The following is a 25,787-nucleotide window of genomic DNA, read 5'->3' on the forward strand; positions in this document are numbered from 1 at the left end:
CATGTTGATTGATGGGGATTTGGGCTGGTTCCAGATTTTTGCAATTTCAAATTGTGCTGCTATAAACATGCATATGTATGTATCTTTTCGGTATGCCCGGTCCTTAACCATAATTTTGATAGCTGCTTCAAAGTCCTTGTCTGCTAATCACAACATCTCATCCTTTCTATTACTTTTCTCCAGGTTATTGATCATATTTCCCTGCTCCTTTGCATTTCTAGTAATTTTTTATTCTATGCTAAACTTTATGGAAACTACATTGTGAAGAATCTGGATTTTTCTGTATTTCTTTAAATAGTTTTGAGTTTGGTTCCTACAGTCAATTAATCTGTAAGTAACCTGATCCTTTAGATCAAGTGGATGGGGAGGGGTGGGGTTCAAACTATCACTTACGGTCAAATTTGGCTCACTACCTATTTTTGTAAAAGAAATATTAATTGGGATGTAGCCACATTCATTTGTTTATGTGTGGTCTGTGACTGCTTTCACACAACAGTGAAGTTGAATAGTTGTGACAGATGCCATATAGCCTGCAAAGCCTAAAATATTTACTATCTTGCTCTTCACTTTGGTTAGGTCTCTAATTGCCCTACTCCTAAGGCATGACCTCTCTGGGATCTTAATTACTTAGGACACACACACACACACACACACACACACTTTGATATGCTATGGATCTGTGTCAGCACCCAAATCTCATGTAGAATTGTTGGATGTGGGGCCTGGTGGGAGGTGATTGGGGCAGTTTCACATGAATAATTCAGCACCATCCCCTTGGTGCTGTTCTCGTAATAGTGAGTTCTCGCAAGATCTGGTTGTTTAAAAGTGTGTAGCTCCTCCCCACTCTCTCTCTTGATGCTGCTCCTGCCATACGAGAGGGACCTGCCTTCCTTTCACCTTTTGCCGTGAGTGTAAGTTTCCTGAGTCCTCCCCAGAAGCTGAGCAGAAGCTATTATGCTTCCTGTACAGCCTGCAGAACCATGAGCCAATTAAACCTCTTTTCTTTATAAATCACCCAGTCTCAGGTATTTCTCAATAGCAATGAAAGAACATACGAACTCGCCGTTGTTCTTCTCTGCCTCTTTGGTCCCCCAAATACATAGGGGCCATCTGCTCAGATTTCTGGAGCTCTTTCTATGTACATATTCCTGTTCTCTAGTAACCTGCTCCCAAAATTTCAGCTGCCACACCAGCCCTGAACCCTAATTTTTGCCCCCTCAGATCATAAGACTTTTGTGCTCTGTTGAGCTTTATCTCTAGGCACCCTGAGCCAGAAAGCTCGTCCAGGCAGAAAGCCAGTGTGCATGTGGGACCCATCTCATGCGCTTCTCTTCTCTGGGTCACAGTCCTGTCCTCCCTGTGATCTAACATCTGCGAACAGTCACCTCGTCAATGCTGTCCAGTCTTATAGCTGTTTGCAGCACCATAACTAGTCCGATGCCTGTTAGTTTGACATGGATGGACATAGGAATCTTTTGCCTGTTCGTTTGTTTGTTTGTTTTTTGGACCAGTGCGGTGGCTCACGCCTGTAATCCCAGCACTTTGGGAGGCCAAGGCGGGCGGATCACGAGGTCAGGAGATAGAGACCATCCTGGCTAACACGGTGAAACCCCGTCTCCACTAAAAATACAAAAATTAGCTGGGTGTGGTGGTGCGTGCCTGTGGTCCCAACTACTCCGTGGGAGGCTGAGGCAGGAGAATCACTTGAACCCGGGAGGCAGAGGTTGCAGTGAGCCGAGATTGCGCCACTGCACTCCAGCCTGGGTGACAGAGCAAGACTCTTGTCTCAAAAAAACAAAACAAAACAAAACAAAAAACAGTAGATGTTGGCAAGGATGTGATGATCAGGGAACACTTCTACACTGCTGGTGGGAATGTAAACTAGTACAGCCACTGTGGAAAACGTGTGGAAATTCCTTAAAGAACTAAAAGTAGAACTACCATTTGATCCAGGAATCCCAACAGCCCTCCTATGATCTTATTATCCTACAGCCTTCCCTATTCAGTGTAAAGCTCCCTGGAAGTTACTTTTACGTTGTCTCATTTCACTGATTTCTTTTCCCCTCCCAGAAATATTAAATTTCTGGCTAATGACATCCTCTTAGCTTTGTGATGAATATTGTCAACTCATACGGCACTTACCTATGTTGTTACAAATTTCATAATCTCCAGGCAATTTTCGACTCTACATGTAATGGAGTTCATAGTAGACCTAATTTTTGAATTTTCAAAATTGGAAGCCCATCATTTTGGAATCATAAACATGACTGAATTCTAGGGTAGGATTTAGAATTGGTGTTTGGGAAAAAAACTTTCCTCTTTTCCAGGGAGGTTCAGTTTGAAGGTTGTTTTAGTTGACAGTGTATAGAAGACACAGACCTACCCGGCCAGGCGTGGTGACTCATGTCTGTAATCCTAACACTTTGGGAGGCTGAGGCGGGTGGATCAGCTGAGGTTGGGGGTTCGAGACTAGCCTGACCAACATGGAGAAACCCCATCTCTACTAAAATTACAAAATTAGCCAGGCATGGTGGCACATGCCTGTAATCCCAGCTACTCGGGAAGCTGAGGCAGGAGAATTGCTCGAACCCGAGAGGCGGAGGTTGCAGTGAGCCGAGATCACGCCATTGCACTCCAGCCTGGGCAACAAGAGTGAAACTCCATCTCCAAAAAAGAAGAAGACATAGGCGCCTACCCATGGTTCTTGGTAGAATTCCTGAATCAGCAAAGTAATCAAAATGCAGATACTTCATACTGAGATACTTAGCACTCTACTTGATAAAGCATGTGGCATATTTGAACAGAACTGTGCCCCTGAAAAAGCTATAAACCTCTTTTCCCATGAAATCTGAATTTACACTCATTGGTCTGAAAAATACTTATCGCTCCTGGGAGATGTCTGTGTGTTCCAACCTAAACATTGCTCACAAGAGATTGGAAATTATGAAGTTGACAACCCACTCACCCTTTTTTCTAGCAGCCCAAAGGACTGTGATAAGAAATTGCACTGGGTTTAGTATAATACTACCTATATTGAACTCTTAGAGTCCCATACACGGTATCATTGAAGACCAGATAACTTTGAGTTTGGACAAAGTCCTGTGGACCTCTGGGTTCATCTTGTCTAGGCCACGAGGACTTAGTTATATATATATATAATATATTTTGAGACAGAGTCTCACTCTGTGGCCCAGGCTGGAGTGCAGTGGCCCGATCTCGGCTCACTGCAAGCTCCGCCTCCCGGGTTGACGCCATTCTTCTGCCTCAGCCTCCCCAGTAGCTGGGACTACAGGCGCCCGCCACCACGCCCGGCTAATTTTTTGTATTTTTTAGTAGAGACGGAGTTTCACCGGGTTAGCCAGGATGGTCTCGATCTCCTGACCTTGTGATCCGCCCGTCTCGGCCTCCCAAAGTGCTGGGATTACAGACTTGAGCCACCACGCCCGACCCCGCTTAGAGACATGTTAACGGTGGAGCACAGGTTTTCCCAGCAAGGGAATAGACATTTCTTTGTCGATTCCGCTGAGACAGGAAAGGAGTTTAGCCTTACACTGGAGGAGAAATGTCTTCTCCCTCAGGCCAATTTGGGCCTGGAATCAGAGGAAAGAAGTTGCTTGGAGATAATAGGAATCAGGGCAAGTTCAAGTAGGCTGATGGCAAAAGATGAAGCCCTAAGTGAGGTCAAGTCAGGGCTGTGAGTTCAAGCAGAGACACCTGTAGTATTAGTGGGGCAAACAACTTGTCCCAGTTTATCTGGGACTGTTCTGGTTTTAAAATGGAAAACTCCTGGGAACTCCCTTAGTCTGGGGCAGATTGGGACACTTTGTCACCCTAGGTATTAGGAATAGTTATTTGGTGCCCTTTATGTTGTACAACTGATCCCCCAAGACTTCAGTCTGGTTAGAAGTCTCAGCTCCAAGCCAGGCGCAGTGGCTCACACCTGCAATCCCAGCACTTTGGGAGGCCAAGGCGGGTGGATCCCCTGAGGTCAGGAGTTCTGGACCAGCCTGGCCAACATGGTGAAACCCCGTCTCTGCCAAAAATACAAAAATTAGCTAGGCATGGTGACGCACGTCTGTAATCCCAGCTACTCGGGAGGCTGAGTCAGGAGAATCACCTGAACCCAGGAGGCAGGGGTTGCAGTGAGCCGAGATCGCGCAGCTGCATTCCAGCCTGAGTGAGACTCCATCTCAAAAAAAAAAAAAAAAAAAAAAAAAAGAAGTCTCAGATCCATTTTAGCTGTGCTTTGGGAATAGAGGGAGGGGACTGCATCCATTTGTAAGGATATGTAGTCTAGGGAAAGCGGTGGCAAGCCTGAGGGGGCCCAACAAGGTACTCTCAGCATCTGGTGCAAGGCAGCTGCCTGGGACTGAGTATTAACGGGTTTAGGGGAACATGTAACGATATTCAGAGGCCCCAGGAGAAAAACGAAGAGGGGTCTATGGGATAGGATGAAACCGGGACTTCCTGTGGTACAGAAGGGTGGGGGCTTATTCTTTGAGTATTAAACGGAAGTCCTGACCTTGAAGCTGGTGAACTTGGCAACATCTGGGTTACATATACTTCTAGGTGTCTTCCTATATCATATGGAGAAACACATGCCAACCTCAGAATTGATTTTCCATTCATTTCTCTGTTACCAAATATATAAGTGATATTTTTCATTCCTAATATCACGGTTCCAGTGTAGCCTATACATCAAGCTCTTATTCAGTGGAAGAGGTTGGACAATAGTCTTGAGAATGGACTCGACCACTTCCTAGTTATAGGACCCTAGAAAAATTTCCTAAGTCTTCAAAACATCATTTTCACAACGTCTTCCAGTCCTTAGAATTCTCTGAAGAATTACGTGAGATACTTTATATCTATCAGGCTGACTTATGACTTCTATGGGTTCCTGGCACTTTGCCTTTGTGGATCCCTTCCTCCATAAGAAAGTATTAAGGCACAAATACCATCCAAGCAGGATTCATTATTATATTCATTATTGTTATATTCATTATCATTTAGTATATTAATTTTAAATTTTATTTCATGTTATGTTATTTTTTATTATTATTGTTATTATTTTGACACAGAGTCTTGCTCTGTTGCCCAGGCTGAAGAGCAGTGGCTCAATCTTGGCTCACTGCAGCCTCAACTTTCCAGGGCTCAAGCAATCCTCCCACCTCAGCCTCCCAAGTAGCTGGGATTACAGGCACATGCCACCACACCCGGCTAATTTTTTTTATTTTTTGTCAAAATGCGGTTTAATCACATTGTCCAGGATGGTCAGGGCACAAGGGGTCCTCCCACGTCAACCTCCTAAAATGCTGGGATAACCGGCATGAACCACCATGCCTGGACTAATTTTTAATTTTACATATTGTGATATGTTAGTGCATTTTATTATTGTTTTCCTTTTTTTTCTGATTTGAGAAACATTAAAATTGAAATGTTTTTGTGAGCTCACTCACTGTGCCTCCTGTGTCTCTTAAGTCCGCCGTGATATCCAGCACCTGGGACAGGGTGAGCACATAGTAGGTGCTGCACACAGTTTTTGTTCTCTTTCTCTTTCATCCACATCTAAAGCAACATTTTCAAAAACTCCAAGTGGCAAATTAAAATTTAAAAAATAAAGTCAAAAGAAAATGTTCTCCAAGCCAGTGGATATCTGTAACAGCAGGTTTCACTTACAGTGAATATCACTTTACTGCTTTTAACAAACTTCAAAGAAAATGTTGTAAGGCCATTCATTCTACATGTCTGTTTCACATCAGTCACAATTATATTCCAGCTTCACTTCTCTCCCCTTGTTATACCTCATAAATCGTGTAACCAGAATGTATGTGTAGTATATGGATTACATTAGGAATTGTCAGAAGTAGCCTGATAGTCAGGATCGGCAGTGGCCCCCCCAACTCCGGCAAATCTGAACCCTGGGAAGGTATGTTAATACCCGCACCCGCAGTCATTAGAAGAACCGCAGCTCAGGGAAACGGACCCATTTCCTTAACAGTCTCTCTAGAGAACTGAAATTGCCATTGCCACATTTAAACCATCGTGCCCCAGCTCTCCAACAGATATGTTCGTTGACCTGTTGAGCGGTCATACAAAAATAAAAACAAAAATCAGATTTGCAGTGGAAATGAAACCTCGTGTGTGGCACGCAGGGAACATGCAGGTTTCCAGAACTGGTTAGTTGAGCCCCCGAGATGCCGTTTTGGCATGCAGAATAAAATGCTGTTATCCTAGAAATGCTCTCTACCAGCGCCTCTCAAAGAAGGAAATGTCTCTGGATTTCCAAACTTCACTGTTGTCTGCTTTTTCATTCATGGCAAAGACTCCTGGATGACAGCAGCCACCCTTCTCATAAGGAAATGACTGAGAGATGAGATGGCAACCGGGGGCCCCTCTGGCAGTCATCTGGCCAGGGCAGAGCGCTTTACCTCCTCTCAAACCCTCCCCCTCCCGGCTTTGATACTTTCTCCCCACACAGTAAAGATCCAAGGAAGTTGCCCATCAATGGCAAGCACATTTTTCCGTTTGAAAGATGCAGTAAAAAGAAGTTATATGGTCAAAGAATACAGATTCCTTGTTCTAAGTGAAAGAGCTTAATAGATTTATATTTATCACTCCCGTTACATCTATAAGATCATTGAAATTCAAGACCATCTCATTTATCTGGCAGTGGTTGAGAGCGAGCTGCTTCCCACATGTGGCTTTTTCTGATAACCCACACTTTATACCCTTTGAAGCACCAGCACTTGTTAAAATGGAATCTTTTTTTTTTTTTTTTTTGATAGAAAGATTTCCGAAATGTCACACATGTTTCCCAGCCTTTTAAAACAGATTTTCCAATGCATGGGGAGGCGTAATGGTGAAAGAATTCTAGAATCAGACAGATGGGTTCATATGAAACTCTGACACTGCCATGTTGGTCATGAGACCTTGAGCAGTTTCAAATCTCTGGGTGTTGCCATGTTCCCATTCATAGAGATGGATGAAACTCTGAGACATGCCGGGAGACTAAGTGACCTGCTACATATTGAAAGTGTTTAATGTGCTACTGGGGAAATATTAACCATTTTTTTAAAAAAGAGGGTAAGGCCAGGCCAGGCTTGGTGGTTCATGCCTATAATCTCAGTATTTTGGGAGACTGAGGTGGGAGAATCATTTGAGCCCAAGAGTTTGAGACCAGCCTAGGCAACATAGTGAGACCTCATTTGTACAAAAAAATTTAAAAGTTAGCCAGGCCTAGTGGTGCGTGCCCATACTCCCAGCTACTCAGAAGACTGAAGTGGGAGGATCATTTGAGCCCAGGAAGTTGAGGCTGCAGTGAGCTGTGGTTTCACCACTGCACTTCAGCCTGGATGACAGAGTGAGACTCTGTCCCTAAAAGAAAGAAAGAGTGTAGTAGAAAATAAATGTGTAATGAAATAAACAAAATTAATAAGCAAAACCAACGTGTTATAAAATGGTAATAACCTGATAAGCACTGCTATGACCTAAATATGCCTTCAGACTTTTTAATAAGCACAGTTAACTTCACCTATTCTAAATGGTCTCAGCTCAAAATGCCTTTAGAGTTTCTTACCTTTTTTCAAGTTTTTTAAAAGTTTTTTGTTTGTTTGTTTGTTTGTTTGTTTGTTTTTTCAGATGGAGTTTCGCTCTTGTTGCCCAGGCTGGAGTGCAACGATGTGATCTTGGCTCACTGCAACCTCCGCCCCCTAGGTTCAAGCAATTCTCCTGACTCAGCCACCCAAGTAGCTAGGATTACAGGTATCCGCCACCACACCCAGCTAATTTTTGTGATTTTTAGTACAGACGGGGTTTCACCATGTTAGCCAGGCTGGTCTCAAACTCTTGACCTCAGGTAATCCACCTGCCTCAGCCTCTCAAAGTGCTGGAATTACAGGCATGAGCCACCACTCCTGGCCTAACTTTGTTTTTACAATCAATGGATCTCCCTTCTCACTGGGTTCAGTGTCTGCCTGTGGCCATAGCTCCTCTAGGATCTTCTTTCTAATATCCTGTGAGATGAGAAACCACATAAGCCAGTTGGCTAGAAGCATTTTTCAGTAAGAGTTTAAGTGTGTTCTAAAGCATGGCTTTGGGTATTTTTTTTTCCCTGAGGGGCGGGGAAGTATGACTTTTAGTGCATCGTATTTGTCAAGATGGGCCAGGTTTTGCTGCAAGAAAAAAAAAAAAAAACTCCAAAATCTCAGGTGGCTTCACAGAGTAAAAGTTCATTTCTCATTTATTTTGTGTGTCCACTTGGGTTGCAGAAGGGCTCTATTTAGCATGGTCGCTCAGGTACACAGGCTGACAGAGCCTCCATCTCAATCCACGCTTCCACGGTCCCCACAGCAGGGGAAGTGAACATGGTAAATTGCCTAGGAGGTCTTACAACTTCTGCAGGAAATCACATATGTCTTCATGCTGACATTTCACTGGCTACCACAAATGACATGACCACACTTCTAGAGGGCAGACAGATACAATTCTATCATGTGCTGGCAATGGGAGTTGGGGAGAGCTGGGTAATCTCACATATAGCTCTGGTTTACATATTTTAGCTAATAATAATCCCAGTTTATATTTACTGAGTGCTTTTATTCCATGCCATCTACTGCACTAGCTGCTTTACAGTCACAGGTACTTTCCTTGTTTTTATACGTGAGAAAATTAACATGCAAACAAGTTAAGGCACTTGTCTATAGCCATACACAGAGTAATAACATGGGTAAACTGATATTCAAACTGGGTCTGTCTGACACCAAACTGCATGTTTTTAACCAACATTTTCTGAATCTCAAATATGTTCTAGATCACTGAGGTTGATAAATAACCTTGAAATAAGTGACTCATGTTATTGTTATGTTTGACTCATGCTATTGTTGTGTTTGTGAAATTTATCCATGGAAGAATGGTCATATTCTCTATTGGATATTGTTCATATTCATATTCTCTATTGTTCATATTCTTTTCTCCATTGCCTTTCCCTAGTAGGATGGCTTTCAATTTAACAAATATACTTGGAGCACTGACTATGTACTTATCTGTGAAACACTCCAGGAGGGATTCTAGGGCAGGGTATAATCAACACCACAGTTCTTGATTTCTGAAAGTCTATAATCTTTCAAAGAAATGATACTGAATAAAAGTAAATACTTTAAGATGAAATGTAAAATATAAGATAGTTTGTAAGAGAGTTAAACAGAATAGTATGATGCATTGTGTGCTACACATAGCTCTATTTGCTGTTGTCAATGTCAGGAAATAGAAAGAAGGGCCTTGATAAATGAAGATAACTTGGACAACAAAGGTGTGCATCCTAAAATAAGCAGAGGATGTATGAAAAATAGGAGACTGGCTTGCTGAGGGTGAAAACTGTGTGTTGGGAGGAAGGGAGGGAACTAAGCTGGCTGGGAAACATAGAGCCAGGTTACAAAGAGCCTTGAATACTGGTAGAAGGCCTGGCCATGTCCCCTAGGCAAAGAGAAAGAGGATGCAAGGCATATGATATTTCTCTTTTCCTATAATGTTTTAAAAAATATAAAATATTTCAAATAAAGTTGAAGTTTACTTTGCCTACTCATCCCTTCCTGGTCACAGTCACCTCTCCTCTCTCCTAAGAGGAAACTACCATCATGATTTGGTGTAATATTCCAGTTCACATTTTAATATTTTCCCCCACAGGTATGCAAGTTATAAATTCTATTTCCATCCTTTTACCCATAAATCCATAACTACCCATAAATTAATATTCCCACATATAAATTAAAGTCTAGAATTAATATTGCTTACTTCCTTCTAAATAATATATATTTTAACTCTCATCTGCCCTTCAATCTTCCATGGTTTTGTTGTTTAGAAATTTACTTCTATCTTAGTTTTAAACACTCACAAAAAGTCATTTTAATTATACTATTGAGAGCTTATTTAGATTTACCAACATATTTACCCACTTTTAAAGGTTTCTTGCATCGCTCTTCTTTTCATGGTAATCTTTCTTCTTGCCAAAGTATATCTTAATATAGATATATATGTATATGCCAAGTACTACCTGAAGACCAGGCACAGTGTCTCATGCCTTTCGGAGGCCAAAGTGAGTGGATCACTTGAGGTCAGGAGATTGAGACTAGCCTGGCCAACATGACGAAACTCCATCTCTACTAAAAATACAAAAATTACCCAGGGGCAGTATTGCATGCCTGTAATCCCAGCTACTTGGGAGGCTGAGGCAGGAAAATCACTTGAACCCGGGAGGTGGAGTTTGCAGTGAACCAAGATTACGCCACTATATTCCAGCCTGGGCAGTAGAGTGAGACTCTGTTTCAAAAATAAATAAATAAAGTACTATTTGAAAAAGTAGCCTTTTGATGTCTGAAATTGACTTTATTTTATTTTCACCCTGGAATATAGTTGAATATAGATATGCGAGAACGCATGTCTTGGATAGTGAAAATTATTGATTATTATCTCTTTGCTTTTTATCCTTTCATTTTTTTCTGTTTTGCAACTCTTAACATATGGAAGACTATCTCATTTGATTAACTTTTGAATTTTCCATTTCTTTCTTTCTCTCTTTTGTTGTATTTTGGATAATTTCCTCAGATCTGTCTTTCCGTTTACTTATTTGCTCATCAACCACATCTATTTTACAGTCCAACTGTTCTATTGAGGTTTTTATTCCAATTACTCATTTTTTCATTTTTAGAAATGTTTTCCTCCAATCTGCCTGTTGTTTTTAAATTGATTTTATTCTTAGTTTATGATTGGTGTTCCTTTTTTATGTTTTGAAATGCTTTAAGTCTATTTATTTTAAAGTCCTTTTTAGATTGTTATTCTATTACTCCCAGCTCTTGAGATGCAAATTCTCCCATTTGTTTCATCTGTTGGCTCTGCTTCACTGTGGTTTGCTTCCTTATGTGACTTCTTTCCTTATTTCCTTTCTGTAAACTCATCCTTATGAAGATGAAAGTGAAAGAGGACCCCATGACAGTTTCATGCGCTCTACAACATTTTTGTGAGGTGCCTTTGAATATACCAATTCTGACAAGATTTTAAGTTAATTTCTTAGTTTTGGGTCCCTGTACATAAGTAAGGAGAATTCAGATCGTACTCATGACACAAATTCATTTCTTTTGAGTGATGCCTGTTACTCTCGTGTCCTTGAAAAACTACAAGCTTTCCTGCTATTCCCCTAGGCTAGTGGGTGGTTTCTTTAGTTCCCAATTCAGAGGACATTAGTCAGCTCTTCAGAAATCCTGGCTTTATGCAGGTAGCCTGGCCCCTCCTCCTGACTCTCTGGGGCTCAGGCCTACAGGATCCTGTTCACAGGGCCTCTAAAGTTTCAACTGTTAAGGTCTCACTCCTATCCTGGTTCACATGTAAGTATTTGTATTTTACCTCCCTCTGATCACTCTAACTTTGGGCATCCTCTTTGCATCTGGCACTTGAGGCTTTCCCTTTCTTGGTTTTCAGTTTGAGACTGCATTAACAATGGTGGAGAGGGTATTTTTATCAAAATTTATATATGTGTGAAGTGGGAGGGTTTGTTTGTTTGTTTTAATCAGCTCAGATTAGCACTGTTGAACTTCAGCTATGGAAAAATATTTTAAATGAAAAACTACACAGGACTTGGCAACTGATCACATATAACTTACTTAGTTTGCATTTCCTCTCCCCATCCTCTTGCTGTCTACTTCCCGAAAGGAGATTTTGAGACGAGGACTTGAGAGTAAGTTGTTAATATTGAAGATGGGGCAGGGCGTGATGTCTCACACCTGTAATCCTAGCACTTTGGGAGGCCAAGGTGGGTGGATCACCAGGTCAGGAGATCGAGACCACCCTGGCTAACACAGTGAAACCTCGTCTCTACTAAAAATACAAAAAACATTAGCCAGGCATAGTGGCAGGTGCCTGTAGACCCAGCTACTCGGGAGGCTGAGGCAGGAGAATGGTGTGAACCCAGGAGGCAGAGCTTGCAGTGAGCTGAGATCATGCCACTGCACTCCTGCCTGGGTGACAGAGTGAGACTCCATCTCAAAAAAAAAAAAAAAAAAAAAAAAAATTGAAAATGGAAGAAACATCAGTAGAGAAGTAAAAAAAAAAAGTTAGACAGGGAAGGGAAAATGGCCAATAAAGGGTGTTATCAATCCAGTTACTGTTCTAGAAACTGGAACATAATTACCCTGGGGAAACCCTACATGTTCGGTTATCCTACTCAAGAGGTGAGGAAGCTATTATATTGATACTAACTATTGTATGTCACTGGTGGAAGGTGCTTCCAGTAGGTAACCCACCAACATTCCAGCCTGTCATGTAGATGGTTTTAGTTATATACCAATGTGTAACATACTATCCCAAAATTTAGTGGCTTAATATGACAATAAATATTTATTATTTCATACTGATTGCGAGGGTCAAGAAATTTGGAATAGCTTAGCTGGTGAGTTCTGGCTTGAAGTTCCTTATGTGGTTGCGTTTAAGAAATGGGCAGGGATTTAGTAATCTGAAGGTTAGATTGAGGCTGGAGGACCTGCTTCTAGGATGGTTCACTTGCACGACTGGCTGGTCTGTGCTGGCTGTTAGTTGGAGGCCTCAGTTCCTCACCATATCGACTTCTCCATTTGACTGCTTGAGTGTCCCCACAACAAGGCATATGCTGACCCCAAAATGAGTGATCCAAGAGAGACCATGAGACCACAGGGACTTTTATGGCCTAGTCTTGAAAGTCACACTGGCATTTCCACCACATTCTATTTGATAGAAGTGAGTCAAGTCATAAAGTTTGGCCCACGTTCAAGAAGAGGGGAGGGAAGTATATAAAAAAAGTGTGAACCTATTTTTAAACCATCAGAGCGGACAAATCAGGCTTTGGCAATCAGAGCGAGTTCTCAGGCAAAGAAACACAGGTGCATTTGGAATTCATGTAGGCTAAAGTGGCAAGGAGGACGGAGGATGGGTGGGACACCAAGAGTGTCCTCTCCAGGAATAAATAAAGATAAGTCCAACCCACTTTTAAGGTGTAGGGAAATAGACTTGATCGTTTCATGGGAGGAGCTGCAAAGAGACACGCTAAAGGCCATTGGGATATGAGTGAAGATCCAGGCCATCTTTAGAATCAATGTACTGCAATCACTAAGAAAGAAAAAGCACTTCCAGTTAGATTATGATACTCCGTGGATTATAAGATGTATCTCAGTTTCAGGCCAGGTAGAGTAGCTTATGCATGTAATCCCAGGACTTTGGAAGTCTGAGGCGGGCAGATCACTTGAGGTCAGAAGTTCAAGACCAGCCAGGCCAACATGGTGAAACCCCGTCTCTACTAAAAATACAAAAAGTAGCTGGGTGTGGTTGTGGGCACCTGTAATTTCAGCTACTTGGGAGGCTGAGTCAGGAGAATGACTTGAACCCAGGAGGCAGAGGTTGCAGTGAGTTGAGAGCATGCCATTGCACTCCAGCCTGGGTGACAAGAGTGAAACTCCATCTCAAAAAAAAAAAAAGTATCTCTGTTTCAGACATACTAATATGAAAAAAGTACATCTTAGAATCAACAAATATAGTAGTTGTACAACGAATTTCAGAGTTCTACATATACACTAGCTGCAGAAACCAAACATCTCTAACTTTTGTTTTCCATCTTACATAGATGTCATTAAGAATTAAGCATAGACAGTAGGATGATGATGGTATGGAGATTTAGATTTTAGCCCTTACCAGGCCATATCCTAGAAGTTGAATAAGTCATTTAATCGCTCTGGGTCTCAATTTTCATATCTGCAAAATGGAGATAAGGTACTGCCTTGACTTTCCCACAGATCAATAAAAAACAAACCCAAAATAGCTTTAAAATTAAGATGTCATTGAGATATAGGGTGCCATGAGTGTGCAGAAGCAGCTATAAAATTCACAGATAGCATGAAAGAAAATGAACATTTTTGTTCCCTTGGAAGCTCAAGAGAGACAAAATTCCTGATTCCTTATGGTGCTAATCATACTGGACTGATTCCCACATTTTATTTTATTTATCTATTTAATTAATTAATTTATTTTTTTGAGATGGAGTCTCACTTACTCTGTCACCCAGACTACAGTGCAGTGGCACAATCACTGCTCACTGCAACCTCTGCCTCCTGGGTTCAAGTGATTGCCCTAACTCAGCCTCCCAAGTAGCTGGGATTACAGGTGTATACCACCACACCCAGTTAATTTTTGTATTTTTAGTAGAGACAGGGTTTCACCATGTTGGCCAGGCTGGAACTCCTGACTTCAGGTGATCTGCCCACCTCAGCCTCCCAAAGTGATGGGATTACAGGCGTGAGCCACCACGCCCAAGCTGACCCCCACATTTTAAAGAAATATCTTTGTTTAAAGACCAAATTTTTAGAAACGGAAGAAGGCAGTGGGGACTTGAGTGTGATCCTACACAAATAGATCTTGCACATAAATGAAGATAAAAAGCAATTGGACAATTGGTCATTTTCTAGCTGGTGCAATAAACCCGGGCATAGGAGAACCATATACCTCTTTGGCTGAGCTGGCAAATCTAGGTATTGGTCACACATGGCCATTTCCTAGCAGTGTCTGCTCAAGCCCAAAAAGAGACAGCACCTGGGGCTTTCAGTCAGAAAAACCCCGCTGCCACTTGGGCTGCTGAAAGCTCCCAATATAAAGAAATGACACACACCTGAGCAGGTCTGATATATATTCCTTTCTGCAGAGGGCAGTCGAATACATTCCTGGGCCATTCATCATGTTGCTAAAATTAGATCCTGCTTAGAAGGAATGATATATTACTGATTACATAATAAAGATAGCTATATTTCTCATGAGAAACAGAAGGGAGAGATACATTTAGGCATAGGGCAACTATATCCTTGATATGAAAAATGGATTCATTAAGTATTTAATCTTTATACCATTCCTGTGAAATAAATGCACACATACATCACACGTGTTTTAAAGTGACTTGATAATTAATATTGTTACACTTGAGAAAAATTCTGGCTCTCCACGGAGAAGTCATGTCATGAGTCAGAGAGTGCAGGCTGAGGCATGCCCTCCACCGAACGGCTTGTCTGCACTCTAAAAGCCAAGTGAACCATTCCATCTGTATGAAGAGAGTGAGCCCTGGATTTGCGTCGTGATGTCATCTCAGGTGGGTGAGGCCCAGGGGGAGTCGCTGGGGCTTTTCTGAAGTAGTACATTTCAAAGAGTCCGTAGTGATGACGGCTGAAAATATCCTCTCTACAAGAGACAGCTTTCATTCTCCTTTGTTTGCAAAAAAACAAAACAAAACAAACCATCAGTTGCCTCACATCTCATTCTAGTTCTCTGCAACATCCTTACCATACAGGAAAAAATCTCACATTTTAAAAAACTTGTACCCTTAGTGGAGGCATTTCCAGATATCCTGTGATGATATTCTGACTTAAAACAAACATGAGGGTGTTTGGTTGAAGTTGAAACAAACACACAGATTTGTAGCACCTCATGTGTCAAAGGTCAGCAAAAACAAATCTGGGTGAAATGAAAGAGCAAAATAATTCTAAGAACAATAGCTATGAAGAGTAGATTGATCTAACTCAAATTTATCCTAAAGGGATTACGGTTAGGAGGAAAATGCTAACAAGTTATAAAAGATTAAAAGCTCATTACTTGTATGTTTATGTTACAGAAAAATAGCATAGGCTTTGAAGTTAGATGGGCTTGAGTTCTTGTCGTGGATCTGACATGTACTAAATTTGTGAGTTTCAGGCAAGTAATTTAACCTCTTGTGAGTTCTTTGTCCTCAACTGTAATATAAAAATCAAATTGCTCTGACGATACTGTCCTAAATATTGATGGTGTGTACAGTATCTAGCACAGTGCCTGATACAGAGCAGGAAGTCAACAAACACCTGTTGCCTTCCATTCTCCATCCCCTGGAGTCCGCCCACTTAGATGAGTCTAGGAAGGTAGTGGCAGAAACCTTTCCCAGCTCTCAGTGACATCCTCATCATCATCCTCATCACAATGCTTCTCTCTACTTTACCAGGCTGTCAATTAAAATTCTAGAGGTAACAGGAACACATTCATGGACAAAGGTTTACGTCTCTTTCATGCTACATGTCCATTGCGAGTTAGCAGGTAGCTGTGCTCACTTTAGACACTCAGGGACCCAAGGTTCTGCCCTCTTTTGATGCCACCATCCCAACATGAGGTTTACAATTGACTGTGGGAAGAAAAGAGCATCAAAATAGAGCAGTGGCTTTTCATTGCTTCCATGAAGAAGTGCTATATGACACTTCTGCTTACATTTCAAAGGATCAGGGTTGTCAATCCACCCAGGTCCCTGAAGAAGAGGCAATTCAGAGAGTTGAGGCTCCTGTGGAGTAGCAAAATGATGACTAGAATGTACCCAGTACACCCAAGTCCAGGGAGGCGTCCAGTAACCCCAACTACAGGTGCCATAACCCTGACTCCCCGGCTTCCCTTCCTGGGAGGATGCAGCTTTGCATGTGGCCCGCCAATCTCAGCCAGGATCTAATCCAGGCCCATTCTTTCCCCTGGTTCAGGCTTGTGAGTGGCTTTCTGAAGTTTTGATTGATTATTAACCTTTCTAAATAATTCCTATGCTCTTCTCAAGTCACATCTAAGTTGTCAAACTTGCAGATGCTTCATGGCAACATGATTGTTATTTTGTCACCAGATGCACCTTTACTGTCACCTCACATCAAATTAGATGCCCTGTGTAGCTTATGTTCCTACAATTTTTGCTTCTTTCCCAGAAATACTTAATCAATATCTCCCTTATTTGCCAGTGGTTGACTGATTGCATTCTTGGCCCTTATTTTTCACTCCTCCCTTCTATTCAGGACCCTTGACATGTGATTTTGCGTGACCTCTTGCTAAAGAGGTGGGAGTTTATTTCTCTATGAATAAGAAAAGTGGCTAAAAGCTTCATGGAAGGGCCTATGTTCAAGGAGATTGACCTGTCAGGGGGTTTGAGAGCAGTAAGAGTTTAGAGGCTGGGAAGATTCCGGAAGGAGACTCCACTGTGATCCTGTGTGGTTTAATCTGATGGAAGCGGGATCCCAGCTGGTGGTTCTGGACACGAGGAACAATGTCTTGATTCTGTGAAGAAGAGGTTACAGGAGTTAAGCCAGAGTGACCAGACACTGGACAAGCAGGCTGAGATTTGGTCCGAGGGTCCAGGAGGGCATCCAAAAAACAAACAGAAAATCTAGACAGGAGACCAGCAACCCTGTGGGGCCTGAGAAGAGGGTGCCCTGCTGGCACTGCCAGGCTCATCGGACACCATATTGAGATAGGAAGTCTTGTTCCAGAAACCACCGACAGTGGGAAGGGGGATCCTGAACTTTCCCTAAGTTCAGAGCTGGATGAGAGTCAGGTCCTCTAACTTAGAAGGCCATGGAAAGCAGGGGCTACAACTGCCACCCTGGTCACTCACTTTTCTCAGGAGTGGACACTAGGAGCCTTCGGATCCAGCGGCTCTCATCCTGGGTGCACACCTGATCACCTGGCACATTTTTTAAAATGCTGTTGCCTGGGCTGCACCCCACCCCCAACAAGATTCTGACTCGATTGGCCCTAGTAAGTGGAATGTATTAGGTTGCCACAAAGGTAACTGTGGTTTTGCCATTACTTTTAATGGCAAAAACTGCAATTACATTGCTCCACCCTATGTTATTATTATTAACAATATGCCGCCTGTGTTGAAAACACATATCCAGTTGGCTGGACCCCAAGCCTTCCTCCTGGTACAGGCCTTGACACTGATCTTTCTAAACCACAGTTTAATTAGGCACCTTAATTACCATTTCTAAAGAAAACAAATTAATGATGAAAATAACTGTTTTAATCTGTGGATTACACACACAGTCATTTAAAATACATAAATTGACCAACAGAAGCCCTTGTCTCTAGCCATGACTTTTGTTGTATTTTTTTTTTTAATACTGTGTTGTGTATTACTTGCTGTGTTGCCCAGGCTGGGGCACAGTGGTACCATCACAACTCACTGCAGCCTCGACCTCCCAGGCTAAAGCGATCCTCCCACTTGAGCCTCCAGAATCTTGAAACTACAGGCATGTGACACCACACTGGGCTATTTTTTGTTTATTATTTGTAAGGTCTCCTTGTATTCCCTAGGCTGGTCTTGAACTCCTGGGCTCAAGCTATCCTCCCTCCCACAGCCTCTCAAAATGCTAGGCTTGCAGGCCTGTGCCACTGTGCCCAGCCCTCTAGCCATGTTTTACATGTGCCCCGCAGTCAAGAGCTGATGCCTTGCCAAGACAGGGAGTGCATCGTGAAACCTCAGAGTAATTGACCTTAAAGAGATTCTTTTTTTTTTTTTTTTTCAGTTTGAGAGCAGGTACTAAAAATATGGAATGCTTCACGAATTTGCATGTCATCCTTGTGCAGGGGCCATGCTAATCTCTGTATCGTTCCAATTTTAGTATATGTGCTGCCGAAGTGAGCACAAGAGATTCTTTAAAATATTCATTTTATTTTTTTAAATTTATTTTTGAGACAGAGTCTTGCTCTGTCATCCAGGCTGGAGTGCAGTGGTGTGATCTCGACTCACTGCAACCTCTGCCTCTGAGGTTCAAGGGATTCTTGTGCCTCAGACCCCTGAGTAGCTAGGATTACAGGCATACACCACCAAGCTAGGCTAATTTTTGTATTTTTAGTAGAGATGGGGTTTCGCCATGTTGGCCAGGCTGGTCTCAAACTCCTGACCTCAAGTGATCCACCCGACTCGGCCTCCCAAAGAGCTAGGATTACAGGCATGAGCCACCACACCCAGCCTAAAATATTCATTTTAAAGAAGAACATAGCAACTTAAAAATGACAAAATATTAGCTTGTCTATCTGTATTTATTCATTCACACCAAACCCAAGGACTCTATCATTCTTTTTTTTATTCTTTTTTTTTTTTTTTTTTTTTGGAGACAGAATCTTACTCTTTCACCTAGGCTGGAGTGCAGTGGCATGATCTCGGCTCACTGCAACCTCCGTCTCCCAGGTTCAAGTGATTCTCCTGCCTCTGCCTCCGAAGTAGCTGGGTCTACAGGCACGCACCACCAAGCCTGGCTAATTTTTGTATTTTTAGTAGAGACAGGGTTTCACCATGTTGGCCAGGCTGGTCTCAAACCCCTGACCTCAGGTGATTCGCCCGCCTTGGCCTCCCAAAGTGCTGGTATTACAGACATGAGCCACTGCACCTGGCCTGGACTCTAGCATTCTTAACACAGAATATTGCATGCTAAGAAAAAAAACAAGAAAATGCTAGGATACATTGCAATGCAGTGTTCTTTTGGATCTGGGGTCAGGGCAGGCTTTGCAGAGACAGTGCCTGTTGATTTCAGGCCTAGATGAAAAACAGGAACCAACGTGGTGACCAACTGGGGAAAAGCTTCGCCGGCAAAGGGACCCCGCGTTCTGCAGAGAACTCGTGCTCAATGATCAGTGGAGAAAGCAGTTTGGCGACTTCAGGTGATGCTCACAGCAGTTCATTATCCCAAATGTGAAGCACCCCAGCGGCCTGAAGAGAAGGAAGTAAACAACACACACACATCCAAAATGAGGAACAGGAGTTAAATTTATTTTTAAAGCACTATGAATAAGCATAGCCGGCATTACAGACAGTATTCAGGGGATGGTATTATGTTCTCTCACATAACGTTTCTAAAGAACAGAGACGCGCATGGCCCTAGTCAGTTTTCCCTGTGAGTGATAAAAAATAATCTTTTATTAATATTATTTTGGATTTGTTACCATTGTACATAATCTCAGAAGACCAAGCAGAGAAGACATTATATAAATCAAAGGAATAAATGAATATGAAAGAAAAGACAATTATAAGCCCGAGTAAAAATTTCTGCCCATTCTGTTACACTATAAAGCATTTTGTAAATCTAAATATCATACATGAATGTTGAATAAATATATAAATATGATCTTCCTCTGGGTTTTTAAAAATAAGGATCTCGGTAGGCAAAGAGCTATCATTTCATATTTAAAAGTTCTCTCAGGCCTGTGTTTTCCAGCCTCAACAGCCACCGCAGGGGAGCCAGTATCTCAGTAGAGATAATGAGGGTGGCAGTTGACAGCCCTGGGTTTTGGACTGGAGGCAGATGGAACTAGGTTGAGTCCCTACCTTGCCATTTGGTTGTGTGACCTTGGACAAGGTACACAATCTATCCAAGCCCTCATTTTGAAATGTCTAAAATGGGGTGGTTCTTCCCATTTCAAATTGTTGTTGGAACAAAATAAGAATTATTTAGAGTGTGGAACAGCGGCTGTGACATCCCCATGGTTATCATGACCAACATTATCTCATCGGAGGGTATGGATGTGTTTGAGGGCCTCATACTGGCACACTTGGAGATGCACAAGATAGCCATGGGATAGAATAAGGCTGTGGCATGGTTGTTGCTTCAATGGGAAGACTTGGAATGGACAACAACTCTTCCATAGCCTTACCAATCAATCCTGGTGGCAATTAAGTGCGGTGGCTCACACCTGTAACCCCAGTACTTTGGGAGGCCGAGGCAGGCAAATACCTTCAGCTCAGGAGTTCAAGACCAGCCTGGGCAACACGGCGAAACCCTCTCTCTACAAAAAATGCAAAAAATTAGCCAGGTGTGGTGGTGCATGCCTGAGTCCCTGCTACTCGGGATTGCTTGGGCCTGGGAGGTTCAGGCTGCAGTGAGCCAAGATTGAGCCACTGCACTCCAGCCTTGTCGACAGAGTGAAACCCTGTCTCAAAAAAAAAAAAAAAAGAATTGAGGAAGTTGGAGATCAGTCTGTTGTCCATTGGTTGTTGTTGCATTTAACCTAGTGTGAGTTTGGCTTTCAACTCTTTATTAAGGAATTCAACGATAATCTTAAAAAATTGTTTCTGGAGAGAATTCTTCCTGAAACAAATTGTCACCTGGAAACTCATAAAGGATAAATACCAAGCCATACAACTAGGAAGCAAACTATATAATAATTATTCACTTGTGAGAACTACAGAGATTAATGTTATTCATGATGGAGAAAGATATTCTGCTTTAGGCATATTTCCTATCCCTCTAGCAGGGGTAATCAACATATTTTCCCCCCTTCCATTCAAAACAAAGTTTGATTAGTGCATTAATTAGATATGGTAGGATTTATTCTAGGTTAACAGCTTGGAATATAAATTAAGAGAGATGAAGAGGAATCCATAATCAGGAATCATCCATCAACACCTCGTCTGCTGTTGAGGTTATACCCTCTAGGTGCCACTGCTATCTGTTCTGAGGTTCACTCTGATCAGCAGCCTTGGACTCTTCTGGAGTGACAGATTGGTGTAACTACAGCCTTAAGCCTCACTTGAACCACCACAGCCTCTTCTGGACAGTCAGCAGTCCTTGAAGTCTCAGAGTCTTTTAACCAAAGGCTGTGGATGTTTCCTTATTGATATCATCGAAGATCTAGTGTATCACGATGACAAACTTTGCTCCCTGTTGGGCCAAAAAGAGACATAAAATTTAAAACAACAACAACAACAAAACAAACAAACAAAACAGGACTCTTCTTTTAGCTACTGCAGTTGAGTACAAAATTACCTTATAAATCACAAATTTTTGAGGGTCTAGCATGTACACGTGCACACTCACTAATGAAAATAGACAGATTCCATAGAACAAACAGGCTGCTTTGGAAAAAAAATAATGAATCCAGAGTGACAACCCAGGTTTGAGCCCCAGGTCAATTACTGAGTAGCTAAGTGACCTTGGGCATGGTCATTTCACTTCTCAGAATGTGTTTATTCATCTATAAAATGGGAATGATAATATTTACTTCAGGCTTCTAACAACATTGTGGTGAAAATTAAAACAGATAGTCCATGTGGAAGTATTATGAAAACTGTAAGAGGCACTGCTGTGTAAGTGGTATTGTTATTACCAATTTCTAAGAATTGTTGAACACCTTATCCTTAGACCATATCAGCGAGCTGACACCTGACAAATGAGAACTCATTACTGTGTCATATCCCATTGTCTCTGGCTGTTTTCATCCTCAGCAGATAGGGTGGGCCTATGTTGCTCTGGAGCATACATCCTTGGTAGAGGGCATTTCTCTAAAAGTGGAAAGGATTTCTAACCTTCTTCTCATCTCACCGTTTCCACATACCCATATGCCAAACAAATGTCATTCAAAATTCCTAAAGCAAGAAAAGAGAAATATAGGAAGCAGATAGGCACATCTGTTTTAGGTTTCCTCACTTTTGTTAAGATTCTCTATAGATCTCAATGGCCTCTGCCTCAACTCCTGAAATCTCTGCATAACAATAATATTTACCATTTGTTAAGTACTTCTGTAGTTAGTCACAAGATAAACTCTTGATGTTGAATATTTTCTTTAATCCTCACAACAAGCATATGAAATAATATTACTGCTCCAGATTTAATGACTGGGAAATTGAGACTTAGAGAGATTAAAAAACTTTTCTGAGGTTGCAAAGCTAGCTAGTAAGTGGCACGGATGGGACTAGGTCCTAGGTCTGGCTAGCTCCACAAAACATGGTCTGACCACTACACTATCAAGCTTTTCCTGAAAAATGTCTCTATTGCTACTATTAGTTTTGTCTGGAATCTGCCCTTGAGACAAGTTGCTATATAGCATTAAGAATTATTTTTGCCTCAATCTGTCAGATGGTTCATTTTTCCATCCAGCAAATATTTATTGAATCTACTCTCTACCATGTACTGCACTGGGGAAGAGATGGACATCAACTATGAAGGAATCCAGACCTTTAATCCTGTAGAGCTTCCAAGTAAGGATAATGGATCAAATACAACCTTCTCCCTAGGATATGTCGATGTGCACGGCATTAGGAAAATCTGCTTTTTAAATTAAAATACAAACTTATGAAGATTTTCTTTATTGTTTACCAAAAATACATGCCTTAGGGATTCTTTAATTTCATTCATTCAGTCAGTGAAATGATAAACGTTTGTTAGGTGCCTATTAAGAGTCAGACGCCATGCTAGCCAATCTAAAAGATAAAACTTCATTTATAAAATCTTTGATAATCATGGTTATTCTAGATGTACTAGGGAACACCTAATGTTAATACCTGTTAATTATCAATACATTTTCATGGTGAAAGAAAATAATTGGGAGATATATGTGTATATGCATACACACACACACACACACACACACACACACACATCACCATTACCAAGATTTTGAGATTCTTTCCACTTTAAACTTTTATACACACATTTTGAGCTTAAAAATTTTCTTATTTTGTTCTGTGGAAAAAGTATTTATAAACAGTATAATAGCTAAAAATTAGAGCATAAAAAAGAGGTAAGGGAGAAGTGAAAATACAGCATGGGTAATCCAGAGTTAAGCAAACTGTTGAATAAGCATCATTATTTTTAATATGTTTTCCATGGTTTCTAAGCATCCAGATAAAGTTGAGCTTTCCTTTTTCTGAATAGTGATACTGGCTGGGTGTGGTAGCTCAGACCTGTAATCCCAACACTTTGGGAGGCCGAGGCAGGAGGATCACTTAAGTCAAGAAATTTGAGACCAGCCTGGGCAACATAGTGAGACCCTGTCTGTACAAAAAAATTAAGAAATAATTGTATCTGTGCCTGTAGACCCAACTATGTGGGAGGCTAAGGCAGAAGGATCACTTCAGCCTGGGAGAGCAAGGCTGCATGAGCCATGATGGCACCACTGCACTCCAGCCTGGGTGACAGAGCAAGATCTTGTCTCAAAACTCATTATGATAATAATAATGATACTCCTCTGTACCATAATGTTTATTTTTAGATTTGTGGGGCCTTTCCTTTGGAGAATGTGAACTCCTTGAAGGAAATAGCCCTGCCATATTTGTTTATACCTCCATAGCAAACAAAACAATTCTGGGCACATAATGGGTGCTAAATATGTACTTGCTGATTAATAGATTAAAATTCTTGGAGAGGTAACAGTAATAACTGAAGGATTATAGAGACCAAAAACAAAGATATTACCTAAAAATTATCTTCCCATTTGTTGAAGTAGTTAAAATATAATGGTTTAAGAAGCCAAATTCTGTCATTTTCTATTTCTGCATCTTTGGACAAATTACTTAATCTTTCTGTGTCTCAGTTTATCCTTATCATAAAAATGGGGATAATAAATGTGTCTATCTAGTAGAATTGTTGTGAGAATTAAGTAATTATAGAACAACATTTACACCACCAGCACATGATGAGTGTGTAATACATGTTTGTCATTATTTGTGATTCTCTTATGGAAACCGAGCTTATGACAGTTGTGGCATTGATTGCCAGAAAAGTGGAAGAATGGAATGTGGATGGAAAAACACAACAGAGCATCCAAGAGATATGAGACAATAACAAAAGATCTAACCTACATGTAATTGGCATTCCAGAAAGCAAATACATTAAGAAATAATATGTAAGGATTTTCCAAAATGAATTACAGATACTGAATCACAGTTCCAAGATGTCCAAAGAACACCAAGGAGAATAAATTCTCCCTCCCAAAAGAGCTCCCACATGATAGGCATATCATATTCAAACTGCTGAAAATCAGAGACAATGAGAACATTCTGAAGGCAGCCAATGAAAGCAGACACACTGTACATAGAGAAGTTAAAAACCAAAGGTAAGAAGGACAGAATATTTCTCATCAGAAACTATGCAAGCCAGAAGATAGTGGAATAATGTCTTTATTGCTGATTGACATAAAAAAAAACAGTAAATTCAGAATTCTGTACCCAGCAAAAATATCTTTCAAAAAGAAGGGAGAAATAAAGACTTCTCAGACTCAAAACAAACAACAACAAAACCTGAGAGAATTAATTGCCAGTGTACCTATGCCATAAGAAATGTTATAGAAAGTTCTTCAGGCATAAGGAATGTAACAGAAGATAGAAACTTGAATCCAGAGAAAGAAATTAAGAGCATTGGAAATGGAATGACTAAACGTAAACATAAAATCATGTTTTATTACTTTTAATTGCTCTAAAGAATAACTAAAGCAAAAGTAGAAGTATTGTGCATTTATAGCATTTGTAAGAGTAAACATAGGGCAACAATAGAACAAGGGTGAGGAGCTGGCAGTGGGAATATATTACCTTTATAGTAGACATGAAACAGAAGATAATTATTTGAAAGTAGACTTTGATCAAACAAGATGTGTATGGTAAAGTCTAAGGCAACTACTAAAATTTTAAAAAAGAGTTACACATGTTAATTCAATAGTGAAGATAACATTAGATAGTAAAAATGCTTAATTAATCAAAAAGGGGGCCAAAAGAAAGCTCAAATGGAACAAATCAAAAACAGCTGTTTAGATTATTGACTTTAATTCAATCATACCAATAATCATATTAAATGCAAACCACACTAATAAAGAGATAGAAATTGCTAGACAATATAAAAAGCAAGACTCAACTATATACTGTCTACAAAAATACCATTTTAAATATAAAAACATAGATAGGTTAAAAGTAAAAGGATGGAAAAAGATGTACCATACAGACACTAATCAAAAGAAAGCTGAGTAGCTTCATTAATGTCAAAGTAGGCTTCAGACAAGAAATATTACCAGTGATAAAGAGGGTTATTACATAATGATAAAGGATTCAATTCTCCAAGAAGACAAAGCAATGAATGATTTTATGCCTATAAATTCAACAGCTTAGAGCGAATGGACAAATTCCTTGAAAAGCATATCTTACCAAAATTAGCAAGAAGAAAAAGAAAAATTCACATAGCCCCGTATCTTTT

At 41.0% G+C, this 25,787-nt stretch overlaps 1 long non-coding RNA gene and 1 other non-coding gene across 2 annotated transcripts in view; both read right to left on the reverse strand.

The window, feature by feature from the left end:
• Nucleotides 1-18,372: 18,372 nt before the first annotated feature.
• Nucleotides 18,373-18,476, reverse strand: LOC112428930 (U6 spliceosomal RNA). Its single transcript, XR_003021009.2, has one exon. It is a non-coding gene; the product is annotated as a U6 spliceosomal RNA (small nuclear RNA).
• Nucleotides 18,477-19,579: 1,103 nt separating this feature from the next.
• Nucleotides 19,580-25,787, reverse strand: part of LOC105494086 (uncharacterized) — a 38,832-nt gene continuing 32,624 nt past the window's right edge. Inside the window, exon 3 of the long non-coding RNA XR_011616474.1 lies at nucleotides 19,580-21,488. This is a non-coding gene — a long non-coding RNA (uncharacterized lncRNA). The remainder of the gene's footprint in view (nucleotides 21,489-25,787) is intronic.

This window comes from Macaca nemestrina, chromosome 18, assembly GCF_043159975.1.
Source record: "Macaca nemestrina isolate mMacNem1 chromosome 18, mMacNem.hap1, whole genome shotgun sequence".
Lineage (NCBI taxonomy): Eukaryota > Metazoa > Chordata > Mammalia > Primates > Cercopithecidae > Macaca > Macaca nemestrina.